This window comes from Dreissena polymorpha, chromosome 3, assembly GCF_020536995.1.
Source record: "Dreissena polymorpha isolate Duluth1 chromosome 3, UMN_Dpol_1.0, whole genome shotgun sequence".
Classification (NCBI taxonomy): domain Eukaryota; kingdom Metazoa; phylum Mollusca; class Bivalvia; order Myida; family Dreissenidae; genus Dreissena; species Dreissena polymorpha.
Window position 1 is genome coordinate 36,170,429 of NC_068357.1, and position 20,241 is coordinate 36,190,669.

The following is a 20,241-nucleotide window of genomic DNA, read 5'->3' on the forward strand; positions in this document are numbered from 1 at the left end:
GCACCGGTGAAAGTTGTTAACCTTTAAAATAATAAAGTTATAAAAACTAAATGTTGATATATTATGAAAACATGCAACATTTATACGTGAAGCACAACTGTAAATATCATTTACATAATATAAAATTCTTAATATTGCATATTTTATATGATGCACAACATAATATTAAATCTAGTAAAGAATCGTGTCTTACCGGATCTCGCATTTCCTCGAAGGCCAGTCGGAGAATAATTACCGCCATGTTGTAGAAGATCACTAGAGTGACAAGGCTCTGAAATGGCGCATACATGCTGCAATAATAACTATATACGCCGTGCTCTGTGAAAAGTGGGTTTTATTGCATGTTCGTAAAGTGTCGTCCCAGATTAGCCTGTGCAGTGCGCTCAGGCTTAACAGGGACAACACTTTCCGCTTTAATGATATTTTGCATTTCAAGAAAGTCTCTTCTTAGTAAAAATTCACAGAGCACGGCCCTAATTTATAGGGCTTACATTATCATTTAACAATAGTAGGATGGAGTCTTCAAATAAAAAACAGTGTCACATTCATGAATTATTGCAGTGTCAGAAAAAACAATTTATACAATCAATAAGATAGTATTAGAACTTTAAGCATGACATAAAAACACCATACTATTATAATAAAATGGTGATTTAAAATAAAAGTATTATTATACTATGTTATTTGAATAATTTAGACAGCAATGTGATGACTACCGTCAGATTGACCAGGTTCTATACAGTCACGTTGTAGAATTGCACTGACTAACATTCGTGTTTTATGTACGTGACCGAACAATAAAATATAGGTCTTTACATAACAATGTTTATATTAACAAGTTTTGGTTTAGTTAACGTGCTATAAACAGAGTGTTATAAATGACTTGGTCATGTTACATTGTACAGGTATTAAAAAGCGTTGTGTTGACTATGAATATGTTTGTGTTTTTTTGGTAAAAAGAGGCATTGATACATTAATCTTAGAGTTATAAAATATTCATGCTTTAAAAATGTCTGATTGTTATTCTTACAATCCTTTGTGAAACAAGACTCTGGTGTTTCGCAGGATGTAAGCGATGTGCAGCGTGTCAATATTCTAATGCAAATTAAGATAAATGTTTTATTATGCTACACATGTATTAGATTACCAATAACAGCTTTCTGAAGCTTGGATACTTCCCTTTGGGGAAACCTAAATACTGTCAGCCGTGGACCCAATTTAGAACAGATTATGCAAACACATCTTTCGGGATTTACATCGCGTGCAAGAAGACTTAAAATTTGTATGACATATTGCAATGATTACCCGGTGGACTAGTTCGGGGCTAATTTTGTAAATGAGAATCTGTTACACGACAAGATATGTTTGTCTTGGTACAAAGTTGGACAATTTCTCAAAATATGTTAGAAACATGATATTTGGCGTAAAGAATGTTCTGTAAAAAAGTTTATTGTTGAAACCTTAATTCGAATAACAGCAAAATATTACAAATAATTTCAGTACAATTACGCTTGTAAAAATGCATACTAAATATGAAGCGGAATGGAAAATCGATGCAGTATCCGGTGAAGCAGACGATACAAGTAGTAACTAATGGTAATTCTGATGAAAAAATCCATGACAATATCGACTGATGTTGTTGGTGAGAAATGATATTTGTTAACGATATTTTAAAGGCGATGTAAGCGCAATGATAACGGTCACAATTACTAAAAAAGCAGTGTTACTAAAGATTATTATGTCTTTCTTATTTTTTTTTTATGATTATGTTGGTAATGATGAGAATGATGGCGATTTAAACTATGGTGACGATGACAGTCCTATTAATCATGTAAAAATTGATACGAATGGTGCAGCTGTTGATGCTGCTGATGATGATGAGTATGATGATGTTGATGATAGATCTAATTTAATCAATTACGGTGATCCGTGGAGCTGATGACGACGATTCAATGGTAATGTAGATAAGACTGATAATGTCATTAACATAAAAATCTTTCTACTTGGATACTCAATTAAGTCTGCTTTAGCCATAAATAATGTTATTTTGTTAATTAAGTTATATTTGTACAAGTGTTAAATGCATGCATGCATTCTAAGCATAACAGGAGCAAAGATATAAACTATGAATATGATGAATTGAGAAAAATATCAGGTAAAAAAGTTAGATTCCTTTGATAGTGAGTGGGAACTGTTTAATGCTATAGTCTCACAAACTTAGAATACAATTTGATGATTGTTGCAGTTTTAAGCACTTTTTACAAATATTATTTAAAGCGTACCGTTACTCAAATAAAATAAAGGAAATATGTGTTATATACTACAACTATATGCACCTGTTAGTGTTTCTCTATGTCTTTTTCATCTGTTTTTACAATGTACATATTATTTGTTTTTCTTACACACTAGAAGACGTTTTTATTGTTTTTTATGTACTTTGTATATGTTTTTGTTAACACAGAGCTTCATATAATTGTAAAGTTTACAAGACACTTCACTAACTTATATGCTTTGTCTGTTGTTGACTACTACTTTATATAACTTTAGATATGAGTCGGTTGGATTACATGCTTGTTTATTTTTGTTGTTTCCGATTGTAAATCATTATTGTAAAAAATCATATCGTACATTTAATTGTTTGCAATTCCGAAATAAAAAATGTTGGAAAAAATACTGATAATGTTGTTATGATAGTAATGACGGCAACAACAATGACCGGACGATGATGGTGCTGATACTTATACATACCAGCCAGTAGTACGTGATATCTCCATCCGGGTCCAAGATGATGTCAGACAGAGACAGGTCTTCTATCCGATTACCCTATAATGGAAAAAGAGGAGCTTTGAGCATGCGCAGTTCGATTTACAATAAACTAAGTACTTGTGTGCGGTGTTGCCAGTGATTCAGCAGAAATAAGCCTTTGTTATATAATTCGTTTCAAGAATCAATATCAAATCTTAATTAGTGTTTGAACATAAAAAGGAAACCAACTTGAAAATATCAACAATATGCCTTCATGGCATGCACAGACAAGAACACCAAAAATAAACACATCCAACTCCGCGGCGATAAAATCCGTATATACTGAAAAAAGTTTCGGTGCCTGTACAATTTACATTCTCTCGTTGTATTTTTTATTTATATATGTAGGTTTTATTGGAATTTATTGACGGACGGGCGACATAATAACAGAATACCCCCACAGTTCCATTCGGTCGCATCAAGTCAAGAATACACCATCACGGTATCAAATCATGGAAATTCCTTATATCATATAATATATGTATTTGATCGCATCGAAAAAACAACAAGTAGCTATCGATAAACCTCGGTTGAGTGTTGTCACACAAAATACACACTGGTGCAATAGGTCGATCAGTTTTGGCTGTCAATTTCAGGAGATGGAAACCGAATCATTTGGCAACACCTATTTTTCTCGTGTTTAAGAGTGACGATAACTAGGTTTAGATTGACAGACGGTGGCGTGGGCGTGACCAATTAATAATTGATTGTAGTAGTAATTTTCAGGACATTGCTAAAGCGGCGAAAAATTACTATATACGATGATATTCTCATAAATTATTTTATAAGGAGCACAATTCTTTCTTTACTTTCGCATGCCTTCATAGTGATTGTTGAAACATTAACATTAAACATTTAAACCATGTCAACATTAAAAACGTTATTTTTTATCTTTGATACTAGTACGGAGCGCTCCTATCCATTTGCGAAAACTGCATTTCGACATAATAGTGACAAAAACCGCCCAAAGACTGATCTCTTGGCCATGTAGTGTATCAGATTAAACGATGTTAAAGTGATAGCCCTTTTTGTTTTTACCAAAACGGGCATATTTTCAGAAAAGTTTGTAGAGGATTACTAATTGATGCTACATATAGCAAATAACACATTCGGACATTGTAGTTTCAGAGAATTTATTTTGCAAAACAAGAAGACAAATAATCATGACATTATAGAATGGTTTAGTTTATTTTAAATTTAAATTTGTAAGGAATAGCAAATGCACACCTTCCTAATGTTAAGGGCAACGCAATAACGTGTGAATATGATATCTTACATCATGTCAAAGAATGACTTCGGATAACCAATATGTCATATAATGTTCAAGTTGAAAAAGGGTCATACATTAATTTATTTGTAACAGATGATAATAAAATTTTCGCACGCACAACCTAATATAATGAAGACTGATGCCTGCTCGTTTGAATGTTGTACGTTCACAAGTAAACGTGATCCATAGGATTTGTTGAATGCAGAATAACATCAGCATTCATGGAAAAAGTAATACATAGGATATGTGTTGAGTACAGTGTTACATCATCATTCATGGTAAAAGTGATACAGAGGATATTTGTTGAGTACAGTGTTACATCATCAATCATGGTAAAAGTGATACAGAGGATATTTGTTGAGTACAGTGTTACATCATCATTCATGGTAAAAGTAATACAGAGGATATTTGTTGAGTACAGTGTAACATCATCATTCATGGTAAAAGTGATACAGAGGATATTTGTTGATTACAGTGTTACATCATCATTCATGGTAAAAGTAATACAGAGGATATTTGTTGAGTACAGTGTTACATCATCATTCATGATAAAAGTAATACATAGGATATGTGTTGAGTACAGTGTTACATCATCATTCATGGAAAAAGTGATACAGAGGATATTTGTTGAGTACAGTGTTACATCATCATTCATGGTAAAAGTGATACAGAGGATATTTGTTCAATGCAGTATAACATCATCATTCATGGTAAAAGTGATACAGAGGATATTTGTTGAGTACAGTGTTACATCATCATTCATGGTAAAAGTAATACAGAAGATATTTGTTGAGTACAGTGTAACATCATCATTCATGGTAAAAGTGATACAGAGGATATTAGTTCAGTGCAGTATAACATCATCATTCATGGTAAAAGTGATACAGAGGATATTTGTTGAGTACAGTGTTACATCATCATTCATGGTAAAAGTGATACAGAGGATATTTGTTCAGTGCAGTATAACATCATCAATCATGATAAAAGTGATACAGAGGATATTTGTTGAGAGCTGTGTAACATCAATATTCATGGTAAAAGTGATACAGAGGATATTTGTTGAGTACAGTGTTACATCATCTTTCATGGTAAAAGTGATACAGAGGATATTTGTTGAGTACAGTGTTACATCATCTTTCATGGTAAAAGTGATACAGAAGATATTTGTTGAGTACAGTGTTACATCATCTTTCATGGTAAAAGTGATACAGAGGATATTTGTTCAGTGCAGTATAACATCATCATTCATGGTAAAAGTAATACAGAGGATATTTGTTGAGTACATAGAGAATACTAGGTTAGCGTTGAATACAGAGAAGTTTATGTTGCGAGGCTTAGAACGCCGGAAGCGCGAGCCTTGGCGAGCGCTTTCGGTGTTCGAGCCGAGCAACATAAACTTCTCTGTATTCAACGCTAATACTAGTATTCTATTTATCCCATTTGATTTTTTCAACGTGACGTTTAACATAAATAGATCTAATAACCTTAACAATAATTTTAATTCCGTCATTAAAGCGCTTAAAATCTAACAAATGTAACCATGCGTAGTGATATACATGTATTTGTTCTGGTACGCGAAATAGTCTTTAAAAAATTCACACACAAACTGTAAAACAAGTAAAAATATCACCATATGCATACATTCAATTTTACGCAGTATGCGAATTTTAACACATTACGACCGCGAAAAGAAGATTTTACTTTACTAGATCTATAATTTATTTTATTTTCGAAAGAAAATGATCAAAATCCAATCTGGCGGCCATTACTCCTGACAAAATGCTGTCGATGTCAACATACATGTACACCATCGACGACCTAGTTCTGGCTACCATTACTTTAAATGTCGCTTTTTATGATTTTTGACTGGCGCGACTTTGTACAGGTCTGTCAATACTAAATAAACTGTACGCTGAAGTTTCTTTAGCTATCGAAGACCTTGACAATTTTGACGAGTAAACAGACAATTGCAGCGACTGACACTTTATTTGACAAAATATACAGGGCAATACGTTTTCCGACTTCGGACGACGAATTTCAGGACGCGCAGAACGTGTTTTTTATATAATGTTATGGGTATGCCGTGTGTGATCCGATGCATCAATGGCGCCCATGTTAAAATCATTTCCCCGAGATCAGGGAACGACAAAAGTACAATCAAAAATCAAAACATGTAAGAACTAGTATCTTACCTTTAATTATCCTTTAAAATCCATCTAAAAATCCATTTAACTCAATTATTGACGATTTTGCATCTAGGGTCTTTAATAATTATTTTAGCATAGTTAAATAAAGACCCTTATGCCATTCTATCACTTTATTCAAATGAGTATATGAACGCGATAAACTTTATTCTTCGTCACACGCTACGTCATGTACTCTACATTACTGCTGTTCAAATGAACCGGAGCAGTTTATCTAATAATAGCCGTTGGTAAACTCGGTTGCATTTGCAGATTTCTGCATATAAACATAATTATGTTTAAACTTGCACAATGTTTTATTTATCTATGGTAAATGCCCTTATTGTACGAAAAAATAATCTAATATATAAATACACAAAGAATGGAAAACATTCAAGTACACAACAGATGAATGAGTAGAAAATACCCGTGTACAAATGGGACGTTCCCAATTCCAGTGTGGTGCTATTTTTACCATCTTATACTTTACACAGCTCTATGCCTAACGTGAATTAAATAGGAAAGCAAACATAGCAGATTATTCATGAACTGTGCGATATGTGTATGGCTTGTTGTACATTCTTAATATTTAAGTTAAATGTCAAAAGTATATGCTTTGGTTATAAACAATGCACATTACACTAAATAATGTCATATGACTAGATTTAAAGGTTGAAGGTCGTATAATTTTGAAGCTCAAGTTTTGTCGACTTTGTTTCTTATGAAAAATCATTCAGTGGTAAAGTAAATATACATAAAAAAATAACAAAACAAAAATCGTGTAATTTGATATTTTATTTCAACATTTCTTTTGGTGAATATATCATATATATTTTTTTCTGCAAAATATGCACATTTTCTTTTCATGGGTGACCTTAAAATTCGATCAATGAACCAAACAATTTCGACCTAATTTTAGCGCATATCGCATGACGTCATTTAAAAAGTAGTCCGTGCACGCGACAGGTATATTCCACAGTGTTGAATACAAGCAAGTATATTCCACAACGTGTTATACCGTCAATGTCGCGGTGAAAATGGGATAAAATGTTACATCATCATTCATAGTAAAAGTGATACAGAGGATATTTGTTCAGTGCAGTATAACATCATCATTTATGGTAAAAGTAATACAGAGGATATTTGTTGAGTACAGTGTTACATCATCATTCATAGTAAAAGTGATACAGAGTATATTTGTTCAGTGCAATGTAACATCATCATTTATGGTAAAAGTGATACAGAGGATATTTACTGAGTACAGTGTTACATTATCATTCATGGTAAAAGTAATACAGAGGATATTTGTTGAGTACAGTGTTACATCATCATTCATGGTAAAAGTGATGCAGAGAATATTTGTTGAGTGCTGTGTAACATCATCATTCATGGTAAAAGTGATACAGAGGATATTTGTTGAGTACAGTGTTACATCATCATTCATGGTAAAAGTGATACAGAGGATATATGTTCAGTGCAGTGTAACATCATCATTCATGGTAAAAGTGATGCAGAGAATATTTGTTGAGTGCAGTGTAACATCATCAATCATGATAAAAGTGATACAGAGTATATTTGTTGAGTTCAGTGTAATATCATCATATATGGTAATAGTTATACAGAGTATATTTGTTGAGTTCAGTGTAATATCATCATATATGGTAATAGTTATACAGAAGATATTTGTTGAGTGCAGTGTAACATTATCATTCATGGTAAACGTGATACAGAAAATATTTGTTGAGTGAAGTATAAAATCATTATTCACGGTAAAAGTGGTACATCGGATATTTCTTGAGTGCAGTGAAACATCATCATTCATGGTAAAAGTGATACAGAGGATATTTGTTGAGAGCTGTGTTACATCAATATTCATGGTAAAAGTGATACAGAGGATATTTGTTGAGTGCAGTGTAACGTTATCATTCATGGCAAAAGTGATACAGAGGATATTTATTGAAAGCTGTGTAACATCAATATTCATGGTAAAAGTGATACAGAGGATATTTGTTGAGTACAGTGTAACATCATCTTTCATGGTTTAAGTGATACAGAGGATATTTGTTGAGTGCAGTGTAATATCATCATTCATGGTAAAAGTGATACAGAGTATTATTATTTTTGAGTGCAGTGTAACGTCATCTTTCATGGTTAAAGTGATTCAGAGGATATTTGTTGAGTGCAGTGTAACGTCATCTTTCATGATTAAAGTGATTAAGAGGATATTTGTTGAGTGCAGTGTAGCGTTATCTTTCATGGTAAAAGAGATACAGAGGATATTTGTTGATTTCATGCAACATCATGATGGTTTAACAAGTTTTATATATTTTTATTGCAGTGTATGCTTTGGGAACAGAGAGCTATAAAGAGGACATTCGTTAAGTTTAGAATCAGATAAAGAAACATTGTGATTTTTCATCTAAAATAGGGTCTGGTATTCGGCCCCATTCCCGTTTGAAAAAGTATATATATATTTTCCAAAATAGGACCTTAACATTCCGAATTGAAGGCCCACTCCTCTTTAAAATCTCTTTTTAGATCTAAACATTTTGTTTCCTTCAGCTATACAAGGTCAATCTATGTAAATATAATCATGGAAACACTTTCAATCTCAATTTTGAAGCTTTTTTTAACAAAACAACATCAACAACACTTTTCGAATTTAAGTAACAACGCCGCGAAATTTCCCTATCCAAAGGGACCCGGCCAAATGCCCAAAATGGTGGGATAAACAATGTAAAAACGTGTGAAAAAAGTAATAGTTTCATGAGTGGTGGAGCTGGTTTTCTCCACTTATTGACCACCTACACAAACATTTTTTCTTATCAGTCAGTTGATGTAAAAATTGGTTTTTCTTTGTGCGAAAGCATCTATCTCATTGCAATCTTAGACATCATTATGATGTTTCTAGACCTATATCCAAAGGTGTTCTTGTTAAGGACATTGAACAGTTTATGTTAAATGAATATGAAGTAGATTGACTACAGAGAATTAACTCTAGTAATGGTGTATCAGGTGGAGGTGGAAATAAGCTTAGAAGCTACTGTACATTTAAGCAGAACTTTGATGTTGAGAAATATTGCAAGTTAATAATCCCTAAGAATCATAGGTCGGCCCTGTGTAAATTTAGATGTGGTGTTGCTCCGATTCGCCTCGAGACAGGCATGTATGAAGGACTGCCGGCTGACAGACGCTTCTGCCCATTTTGTAGAGATAATACGATTGAACATGAATCTCATGTATTATTTGAATGTAGCATGTATAATGATATCAGACATAATCTTGTGGAAAAAGCTGTTGTTTCTACTCCAAATTTTATGAACATGTCGAATAGCGATAAGCTGAAATCCCTTTTTATCAATGAAGGATTAACAAGAATTTTAGCCAAAACCTGCTTTTTAATTTTACAAAGAAGACAGTTCTACATGTGTAAATAAGTAGTATTGTTGCTTATTTTATGTAAATAGCAGCGATAGTATATTTATTAGCTTTGTTTTATAATGTACTTGTGTATAGTAAGAAATTCTAGTCATAAGTTGATGGTATATTGAGCGTCTTTGTGTATAAAATCTATTATATAGGATTTAAGATGATAAATTCTTTTTAACGCTCAATTATAGTTCTTTAGGTTGTAATGTAACTAGTGGTTTATTACACAAATGTTTCTTATTATTTTACCATCTTAAATAACTGTTTTTATTAAAATACAGAATGCCACTGTTAACCAGTTCACTTAGGTAGTCGCTCTTTTACATCATTTTTCACTATGCGCATTAGTACCCAGTTTTACAATCACCAGTGTTTTATCAACTTCAATATTTTATTACAGGTGTTTAACATAAGGTTAACAGGGTATATGTTTTTTTATGATGTATGTATATGAAACATGTATTTGTAAAAAAAAGAAAAAGAAAAAAGCAATAGTTTTAAGTGTAATATTACACACTTAAATGTCTTTTACAAATCTATAAGATTGGCCATGCATGTTTGTAAATTGTGTTATTTTATGTATTATTATATTGTACATGTCATGGACTAGACAATAAACTTTGAAACTCCTGTATATCCTATTCAACGACATATATATATATATATATAACGACACTATAGCGCCGCTTTATACGGTAATAAGGCGCACTTGAACATTAACAATATACATGTTTGCCGATTATCCGTTCCCATATATGGCATATATTAGCTAACTTACAGTATTTGTGTCTCAGAATGCGACAACAATCAAGATTACTTATTAGTTCGAGCCCTTGTCAAAATGACAAACAAATGTCGTGTTCTCAACATTAGATTTTGATTGCAGTTTACCTTAATGCCCTTGTTAACGGCAGCAAGAGATATAACTGGAACACTTTGAGGCTTATTTGGTTTCTTTTGACATCAAAAGGCAAATAATTATTGACTGGAATATCGGAAAGGAGTTCATTAAGTGAATAAATTCGCGATGCTTCTTCATTCGTTTCCGCCTCAAAGAGTAACAATGGTATACAACTCCTCCAGGTGATAGATTGCTTTGATTACAATTGAGCTCGTCTAATAAAAGAGCGGAAACCTCTCTGTTGAGCACAATAACGCAGATAAATCATAATTGAAGCAGAGTTTTATAAGATTTCTCCCACTATACTATACCATATCGGGACTGCTGATTTGTGTGAATAAGGACATCTGGTAGAGCACGCTTACTGTAAGCGTGGCGTAGCGGATTAAAGTTCCAAATAGGCAGGACGCTTTTCACCACGCAGCGACATTCGAAAAATCGGACTTCCAAGCATAGTACCGGAACATCTTACCTTTGCGGTTGAAGAGCGCCTGATGCCCATCTCCCATTCAGGATTTTCCTCTACATGCGTGTCGTCCGCAACAGCTCTAGGGACGCTAACGCCAACGGGTTCTGCGTTTTCTTCGCTTGTGTCGTCTTCGTCGGCGTCTTGAGGCTGGCCCTTTATCTCCGCACTTCCGGTATTTCTGGAAACGTACAAATTACATTCACTTGGTTCGATTCTTGAAATGTCTTATTGTTCAACCATAATTTAGACAATGGCTTTTTTTCAGCATAACGATTCTACATACGTGCTTCTAGGCGTTGTTAAAATATTTAAGTTTCCAATAGTTACATTTAATTAATATATTAACGTAATCACCCAACATTTACCACAGTTATAAGCAATTACAAACTGACGTTTACACGACATCATGAAACAATTGAATTCAAGACCCCAACATATTAAACAGGGCATATTAAACAATAAATAGCCAAAATATTTAACGTAATGTCTATTTGAATAAACAATAACACTCTATCGCAGTTAAGGTAGCGCACCTCTAATGGGCACATATCCAAATATAATCCAATTAATTATTTTCTTAATCAGCATCATTTTACTGAACTACATGCAAATTTGTAGGAAGGCTTTCCATGTTTAAAAAAAAATATACTGATTTTTTCAAAACCACCCCCACGATCGGCTTTTGTCCAGTTTATTTTCACCCATGGGGTATATAAAGTTCCATAATTCATTCAAATTTCCAAATATGGGCATGCAGTTGGTGTGTACAGATGAAGTAAAGGTGTTTAAAGTTTAAACAAGATGAAATAAGTATTCTTTTACAGACATTAATTTTTTTACGAATTTTTATCTATGGAAGAGCACCATGAAATGTAAGTTATTTCAGCTAAGTAAAAATTGTGTCTGTTAAAAACAAAGTGTAATAAAATTCAAAATAGTATCATTTAAGTTATATTTTAAACGTAGTTTTTATAGAAACACTATATACAGCAAAAATACCAAGAAATAGACAGATTTACCGTTAACTTTTTTAAATAAAAATAAAAAGGCAACATGCATCATTCGTATTTTCAGCAGTAAATCACCCAATTTAGCCATAACGATGTTTTAATTTTAAAAATTGAAGGATGTGCATAAAAATTTCAACATATTCAACAATAAACATAGCATATATGCTATATTTAATCAAAGTACGTTAGAAAAGAAATAAAACGCGTCGCAAAAAGTATGCGATGTCGGCAGGATTCGAACTTGCGCGGGAAAACCCAAATGTTTTGCAGTGCATTGCCTTAACCACTCGGCCACAACAGCTTCACATCTGTATTAGCTTTAATAACATATCCATAACTAAACAGGTAAAAAATGCTCGTCAATCTTTAAAGAAATCGCGAAATCGTATTTTTTCAGATGATATTTTGATCAAAGTCAATATTTATTGTGAAAATAATGTATTCTAAAGGAATTACGTTAACATATATCAAAATTCGAAGTTTGAAAAAAGAAAAAATGCATCTCTCGGAAATAACCGATCATTGACGATCGGCAATGAACGTAAAATAAATCGCGGGAAATCATTAGGGGTGCGCTACCTTAATAACAATGGCCGTTACCCATGCTAACTATGTTATAAGACGTCGTTGACAGGTTAACATCAGAAGCAAGGGTGCTGTATATAACATAATTGAACAGCTTAAACACCTAATAGCAATTACCTCGATGGAAACCACTGTACTTAAAAGCAAAATCCACCTAAATTTGACTGTCCAGAGTGTAATTTGATCGTAACTTGTGCAATTATATTTAAAATTAGAGCAATGTTCACCAAAACGGTAAGTTTTTACATGGTTCATGGTAAAAAAAAGAGTGAGAAAATTCAGGTCTAATTACAGTAATTAGTGAAGGCATTTATTAACCCATTTATGCCTAGCGTATAGAAAAAAGGCCTTGGCAAACAGCGCAGACCCAGATGAGACGCCGAATAATGCGGCGTCTCATCAGGGTCTGCTCTGTTTGCTTCAAGGAATTTCTGTAAGAAATGTTCTAAATATAGAAATAAATATACTAGACATCCCTAATTTTGGAAATACTAGTAAATTGAACAAATTTAAAAGGATAGGAGAGTCCACTAGGCATACATGGTTTAATATCGCTTATAGGCAGGTCCATAGCTTGAAAGTTAAACCCGTAGTGTAAGATTTTCGCTAGTTTAGATTTTGTTGATAGTTCAGAACGCTAAACTTGCAGGAGTATAAGCAATTCACTAACTAAACGAGCATAAAGGACGGAATTCCACAGAAGTAGATAAATATTCATGAAGAATTTTCAAATGCATGTGCGTAAATAGATAAACAATGATTGCCATTAACAAAATGGTCAATAATTTTAACAAACGGAACATGAAGGATAATGTCTTTTGAAAATAACTCCCGAAATTATAAGAAAAGAATTTATTCAAAAGTCTGAACTCCGAACAGGGCCTGTAATATTCCCCAGTAGTTTTCATGGTGTTTCTAAATACATTATCGAAATAACATGTGTTTTGATTTGTTGTTAAACAACGAAAATTTAATGTACACCAGGAACAAAATCAGCCAAAACAATTTACTTTCAATATCGAGCTTAGTAAGAAAGACAGACCATAGACAATAAAGTCAATATTGATCGGAGACTTGCTCTAAATTGTTTCCGACAAGCTGATTAGTTCTTTGAGCAAAACTTATGTTTAACATAATATTAATTCATTTAACGAACTTAATTTTACTTAACAAACGTCTGTCTTCTTTGAACAAGGTTTTAACTGAATGATCAGAATGAGTTTTATCCATTCTAGATCTAAAATTCTATAATGCTCAAATCAGCCTTCCTATTAATTGCCATATATGTAATATATCATGTGTTTTGGTTACAATCATCAGCACGCATGCATACGTTTAGGATATCGCAGTTCATGAGAATCCGTGATTAATATTTGATAACATATTTAAATTGATCCGTATATCAGAGAATGCCATCTGTGGCCCTTATTCAGAAAATTGGATTAATCTTGTATCTTGAATCCGAAACTGGGCATTAGCTCTTTTTAAAAGCTACCGTACACTGCTTTAATAATAACAAATGTAAAGAAGAAAAATAGACGTCGACAATCATTTGTTGACAAGTCTTTTCTAATAAGTTGCGGATCAGGTCAGTTAAAGGGCTAAATAAGATAAACTTGGTCAAAACGTTGTGGCTATAGGGTGAAAATTTTACCATTACGATTTTAAGTCACCTTTGAAAAATGTTCCTCCAAAAGATATTCTATAAATGATAAGAACCGCATTTCATGCGTATATTCTCGATCGTGTCGAAATGACTTCAGCGGAAACTTTATTTAAGCATCAAAATAATCATGGTTCTGCGTTGGTCATTGCAGTTTAACGTTTAGTATGCTGTTATATTAGAACCTTATGACCACAAATAAAACGTTAAAACGTTGGTGTATTGGAGACACATGCTAAAAGTCAGACCCCTTGTATAAAATTCCAGACATATTTTGGTCAGAGTCAACCAAAAGTCTTATGACTAAAAACGCAAGCACAACTCTGAACACATGTTTACCATCAAATATTTAACGACAAGGGATTCACAAGGATCTCGAGCACTTACATGTTTTGACAATACGCCTGGATCCGCACGTGCGTCTTATCCACTGGATGGGACGTCATGATTGCGCGAACACGGAACAAGCAAATTAATGCATATACAATTAAACACTTACTAGTCTATCGTCAAAACCGACTACCACACCAATAAAATCCTAAGAAAGGTATTGTACATTAATATTTCTTCACTCAATGGTTAAAACCGTGTATACATTACGTTTCCGAACGTTCCAATAATGTTATACTGTTTTGCATCTTCTCAATCTGCGCGCGACACCAAAAACGATGTCCGAACTGGTGTTAAAAGCATATGTTGCCATTAAATTTACCTCAACACACAAAGGGAAATTATAAATGATAGCAGCCTACGTAATAATTGCTTATATAAAAGTATCTCTTCAGACAGTTACAAATCTCGTAATGAATTAACACGAGTCACTACGTTATAATTCAACTTGCATCAGGCTACATTAACATACGTAGTTGAACTAGTCATTAAACAACCAGTTACGCACGGTATTTGTGTATTTTATGTTTTGTATTTTGCAATATGAGCAAACAAACAGCAGTTGAAATCAGCGATTTTCTTTTACAGGCTGTCATTCTCCTATTCAGTAACTTTAAGATAATACGCGATTTATGGGATATAACTGAACCAGGATGAAATAAATTGCTCTTGTCAATACTACACATTTAAATTATCGCCACGTTATATTGTAGATATGGTATTTGTTTATACAATCCCAAAATAACCGCTTGCTTTTTGTCCTATCATATAAATTAATCATTCTTATATATCAGTAATGGAAACATTACAATTTTAAAGTCAAGTATGATCAGAGGAGGCATTGTATCACTCAGATATGCGTAATGTATCATTAACGCAAGATGTATATCAATTGCGGTTAAAATGGCCAACAATCAAACACACCAATCAATGTAACCTACACAAATGAAGAGCGATCTATTGCTCAAGTTACATACATGTAGGAACAAAAATGACCGTTTGCGCAACAGATGCCAGTATGTGTTATCTGAAATTATAACCAAATTAGATGATGATGGATGTTACCTAACGTGTAGGCTTATTTGATAGCTACGGATATTTATAAATACATTAATGTCTGGGCATTATTGTATACACAACATTTTAATGCTTAAATTTATTTCAGTTAAACAATTAAATGCAGGTCGTTTCTTGATAAAAGACATAACTATCCTCAAATCTGTTAAATATAATATCATATTTATGTTCTTTTGTTGTATGTTTCTTTTCCCTCAGGAATAACACGCAACACGATGCGTCAATTCAGTTTTTATTGCGAGTATTTTCTTTGTATAATTATATATGTTGATTTACATTTAGGATCGGAAAAAAGATGACGCGTGTAAAAAAATCGAGTTTAAAAGGTATGGATATAAGTAAATGTTTGTAAAAAATGGAGACGTGTAGACGTTCAACGCCGAAGTTCCCGGTATAATAGTTTGATTCAAACAACTTCAGCTGCCCGGTTGTGAAATGCAGGTCACTCAGAACAGAAACACATTTTTTCGCGAGGAAGCTGACTTTATTTCTCCTTACCAAAGATGACCTTATTATTACTAAATATTTACATGTCGTTTAACAAATATTTACACGTTTCTAACTTCTATAATATCAAGTTCGAGGCTTGTAGAATTATCATTCACAGTTGAAGAACACTACTGTATTAACACACACTTAAGTTAAATAAATCACGTTAATTTCTAAATAACTCGTTAGTAATAACACTAACTTACTGACGTGCGAAATATCTTCTGAACATGTTGAAGAAAATTATTGGCGACATTTTTCGAGCAGAGTTTGTCAGGCTGCAAATATCCGTATTTCTTGTTAGACCTTTACAATCCGTTGCCAGCAAACATTATGATTATGATGATCGTGTTATTCAACAGCCTTCATCTTTTGTCACTATCGTCGTACTTATCGTGTTTGTTTCTTTCAATGCATGCTGCTGTGTCGGACCGTATTTGGTACAAAAACGAATATGTACAAGTTTGTACCATATTCGGCCGAATATGGTACAACTGTCTAATTGTACCATATACGTATCTGCAGTTTTGGGGTAAAATGCCTGACCGAATATGGTACAAACTTGTACCAAATTCGGATGAAAAATGTACCACATTCGTTCCGAATATGATACACACTCATCATCGTAATCATCATCATCATCATCATCGTTATCTCATCATCATCATCATCATCATCATCATCATCGTTATCTCATCATCATCATCATCATCATCATCATCATCATCATCATCACATCAATTATCAACACCCCAATGATCATCATCGTTGTTATCTTTACCAACACCACCATCATCATCACCATCAAAACCAACATCATCATATCCATTATCATGATCGTAATGGTGATCACAAAAGTTTTTTTTGTGATGATAATGACAGCGATGTTTTCGGTCGATAATGAGGATGTTGTGATGATGATGACGACGATGAGAATATCATCATCATCATCGGCCAATAAACATCGCCATCATCATCATCACAAATATTTTGTTATCATCATCATCATTATCATCATCGTCGGCCGATAAACATCGCCGTCATCATCATCTAAAAACTTATCATCATCATTATAACCATCATCATCGTCCGATAAACATCGCTGTCATCATCATCCCAAAACGTTTGTTATCATCATCATCATCATCATCATCATTATCATCATCATCATCATCATCACCACAATCATCAAACCCCAATCATCATAACCACTGTCATCATCATCACCACCACCATCATCATCACAATTTTTTTACCATCATCATCATCACAAATGTTTTGTCATCATCATCATCACATATTCATTTTACATTTTGTATTTTATAATTTGTTTCATTCAAGAGATTCAACAAACTTGTACTTTTTTCATTTATTGGTATACTGACAGGATTTTTCAAAGTAATATTGAAGAACATAGAACAGCATTTAAATTTTAATCCAACTGTAGCATTTTGACAAGACATAATATACATATATACATTCATTTTAGTAGCAGCCAAAATATCCCAAATGTGCTTCGTAAAAAGTTACCAGTAAATGAGCAAATGACAACAAATTTCCGGTAGAAGAACATAATCATCAATCACAAAAATAACATAACAGGTTTCCAAACACCGATATACATGTATATTTCACCTGTAATGTCTGTACATGACATCTATGATATCATACCAACCGATTCCACTAACACGCAAACGCAGCCATGCGTTTGCCCATTTTGGCCCCTTGATGATTTCTTTTATTGCCGAAATAAGACCGCTGTTTCTGCCCGCTCTTGTTAATAGGAAACGAACGCTAACAGGATTTCTGTTACTAGTATCTAGTCCAATATCCGGCCGAATGTAAATTCTAGGTGTTTGCAAACTCATTGACCTTATTAAATCTCTAAAGGGTTTGCCGACCTTCGCCAACACAAACTGGATTGACGGGTTTGATTGTATGCAGAACTTAAAAATTTCAACTTGAATGTGAAGTGGTAACATCAGAAATGGAAAAGTCGTTCGCTTCTGTGCCCTCCTATTGTTTATCATATCTTGAAGCTCTTTCAGGGCTGAACACACAGAGACGTCACCGTTGTCGCCAGAGTCACCGTTGTCGCCGGAGTCACCGTTGTCGCCAGACGCAGCGTTGTCGCCGGAGTCACCGTTGTCGCCGGAGTCACCGTTGTCGCTGGAGTCACCGTTGTCGCCGGAGTCACCGTTGTCGCAAGAGTCACCGTTGTCGCCAGACGCAGCGTTGTCGCCAGATGCAGTGTTGTCGCCAGACGCAGCGTTGTCGCCGGAGTCACCGTTGTCGCCAGACGCAGCGTTGTCGCCGGAGTCACCGTTGTCGCCGGAGTCACCGTTGTCGCTGGAGTCACCGTTGTCGCCGGAGTCACCGTTGTCGCAAGAGTCACCGTTGTCGCCAGACGCAGCGTTGTCGCCAGATGCAGTGTTTTCGCCAGACGCAGCGGTGTCGCCGGAGTCACCGTTGTCGCCAGAGTCACCGTTGTCGCCAGACGCAGCGTTGTCGCCTGACGCAGCGTTGTCGCCAGACGCAGCGCTGTCGCCAGAGTCACCGTTGTCATACGACTGTTCTAAGCGTGATATTATGTCCTTGTACACGCGTTGATTGATACGGATACTAACGTAATGCATGCCAAATCCTTCTGGGAAATACCCCAATGCAATTGTTCCAACATCACCATCGAACTTTCCATCTGCTGACACAATTGATGAGTGTTCTAGTCCTCGGGTAGAAACTACCAGGCACTGCAAATTATATTCTCTCATAAGTGCAATGAGCGTGAGGTTGTCGCCGTATGTCCCATTCTTAGACATATTCTTAACGTATTCATCAAATGTTTCATCATAGACAACAGTTTCATAGAAATATCTGTTTTCTACAATGTGATGGACTGCTTCCTTACGTAAAGCATCTACGTCTTTGTATATACCAATTTTACCAAGTTGATGCGATATAGCAGCAAATTGACAATTTCCATCCGGATTTGGGTCCATGGCAATATTCACCCCATCCAACAACTGCATATTTTCATGGTGTGTTAAAACATGATAGTACTTAGTTCTGTGATTTTGTTTCTCTGAGCGGTTCTGTTTTAATGAATGTTTTTTAATTTTTCGTTGTTTCTCTAACGCAACAGTTAGGCTAGTCATGTTTTCGACCCCAACCGATTTGCTTACGAATCCAAGTTCGGGTTTGTTCGGTACTTGAAATGACACGATATAAACACCATTTCGTTTTACTTTTTCTACCTTGCCTTCGATAACATATCTTTTGGTTGGCACCCTGGATTTTCGAAAGGGATAGCGAATTAATACTGTCTCTCCTACTTTGTACTTGCTTGGGGAAGTTGCGTTTTTCAACAGCGACCTGTAAGCCTTTTTATTTGCTCGCCGTATGGTTTTCTTTATTTCACGAGAACTATGACGTTCTTTGGTAAAAACATGACTTCTTCCGTAGTAGGCTTCAAAGGGCGTGAGACCCCCAAGAACTCGTTTGAAACTTGTGTTTATGGCATAGGCTAAATCTTGAAGCCCTTCGACCCAGTTAAATCCACGTTTACTTTTTGTTGCAAATAGAATCTTGGCCTTTATAACACTGTTTGACCTTTCACACTTGCCCTGTGATTGAGGATGATACGGCCTACTATTGATCATTTTGATGTTGTACTTGTTCAACAAAAGTTTCATACTAGGGCCTTTAAATTCCAGTCCGTTGTCACATTGGATGATGTCAGGGGCAAGGTTAACCATCAACACGTCCTCTAATGCCTTTGCAACTTCACGCGAACTCTTCGTTTTCAGGGGTTTTGGCATAACGTACCTAGAATAAACGTCCACGACTTGTAGAATATAACTGTATGTGGACCCCTTGTAGCTAACACTTTGATTTTTCATGTTAATTATGTCAATCTGCCATCTTTTGCCTGGTTCCTCTTCTGTAATTGTCTTTGGCTTTGGCTTGTTTG

At 34.5% G+C, this 20,241-nt stretch overlaps 1 long non-coding RNA gene across 1 annotated transcript; it reads right to left on the minus strand.

Annotated features, from left to right (window-relative positions):
* Positions 1–198: 198 nt before the first annotated feature.
* Positions 199–11,209, minus strand: LOC127873685 (uncharacterized). The gene is made up of 3 exons (XR_008046330.1): positions 11,061–11,209; positions 2,749–2,823; positions 199–271 (listed from the first exon to the last, which is right to left on the minus strand). It is a non-coding gene; the product is annotated as an uncharacterized LOC127873685 (long non-coding RNA).
* Between the last annotated feature and the right edge of the window lie 9,032 nt (positions 11,210–20,241).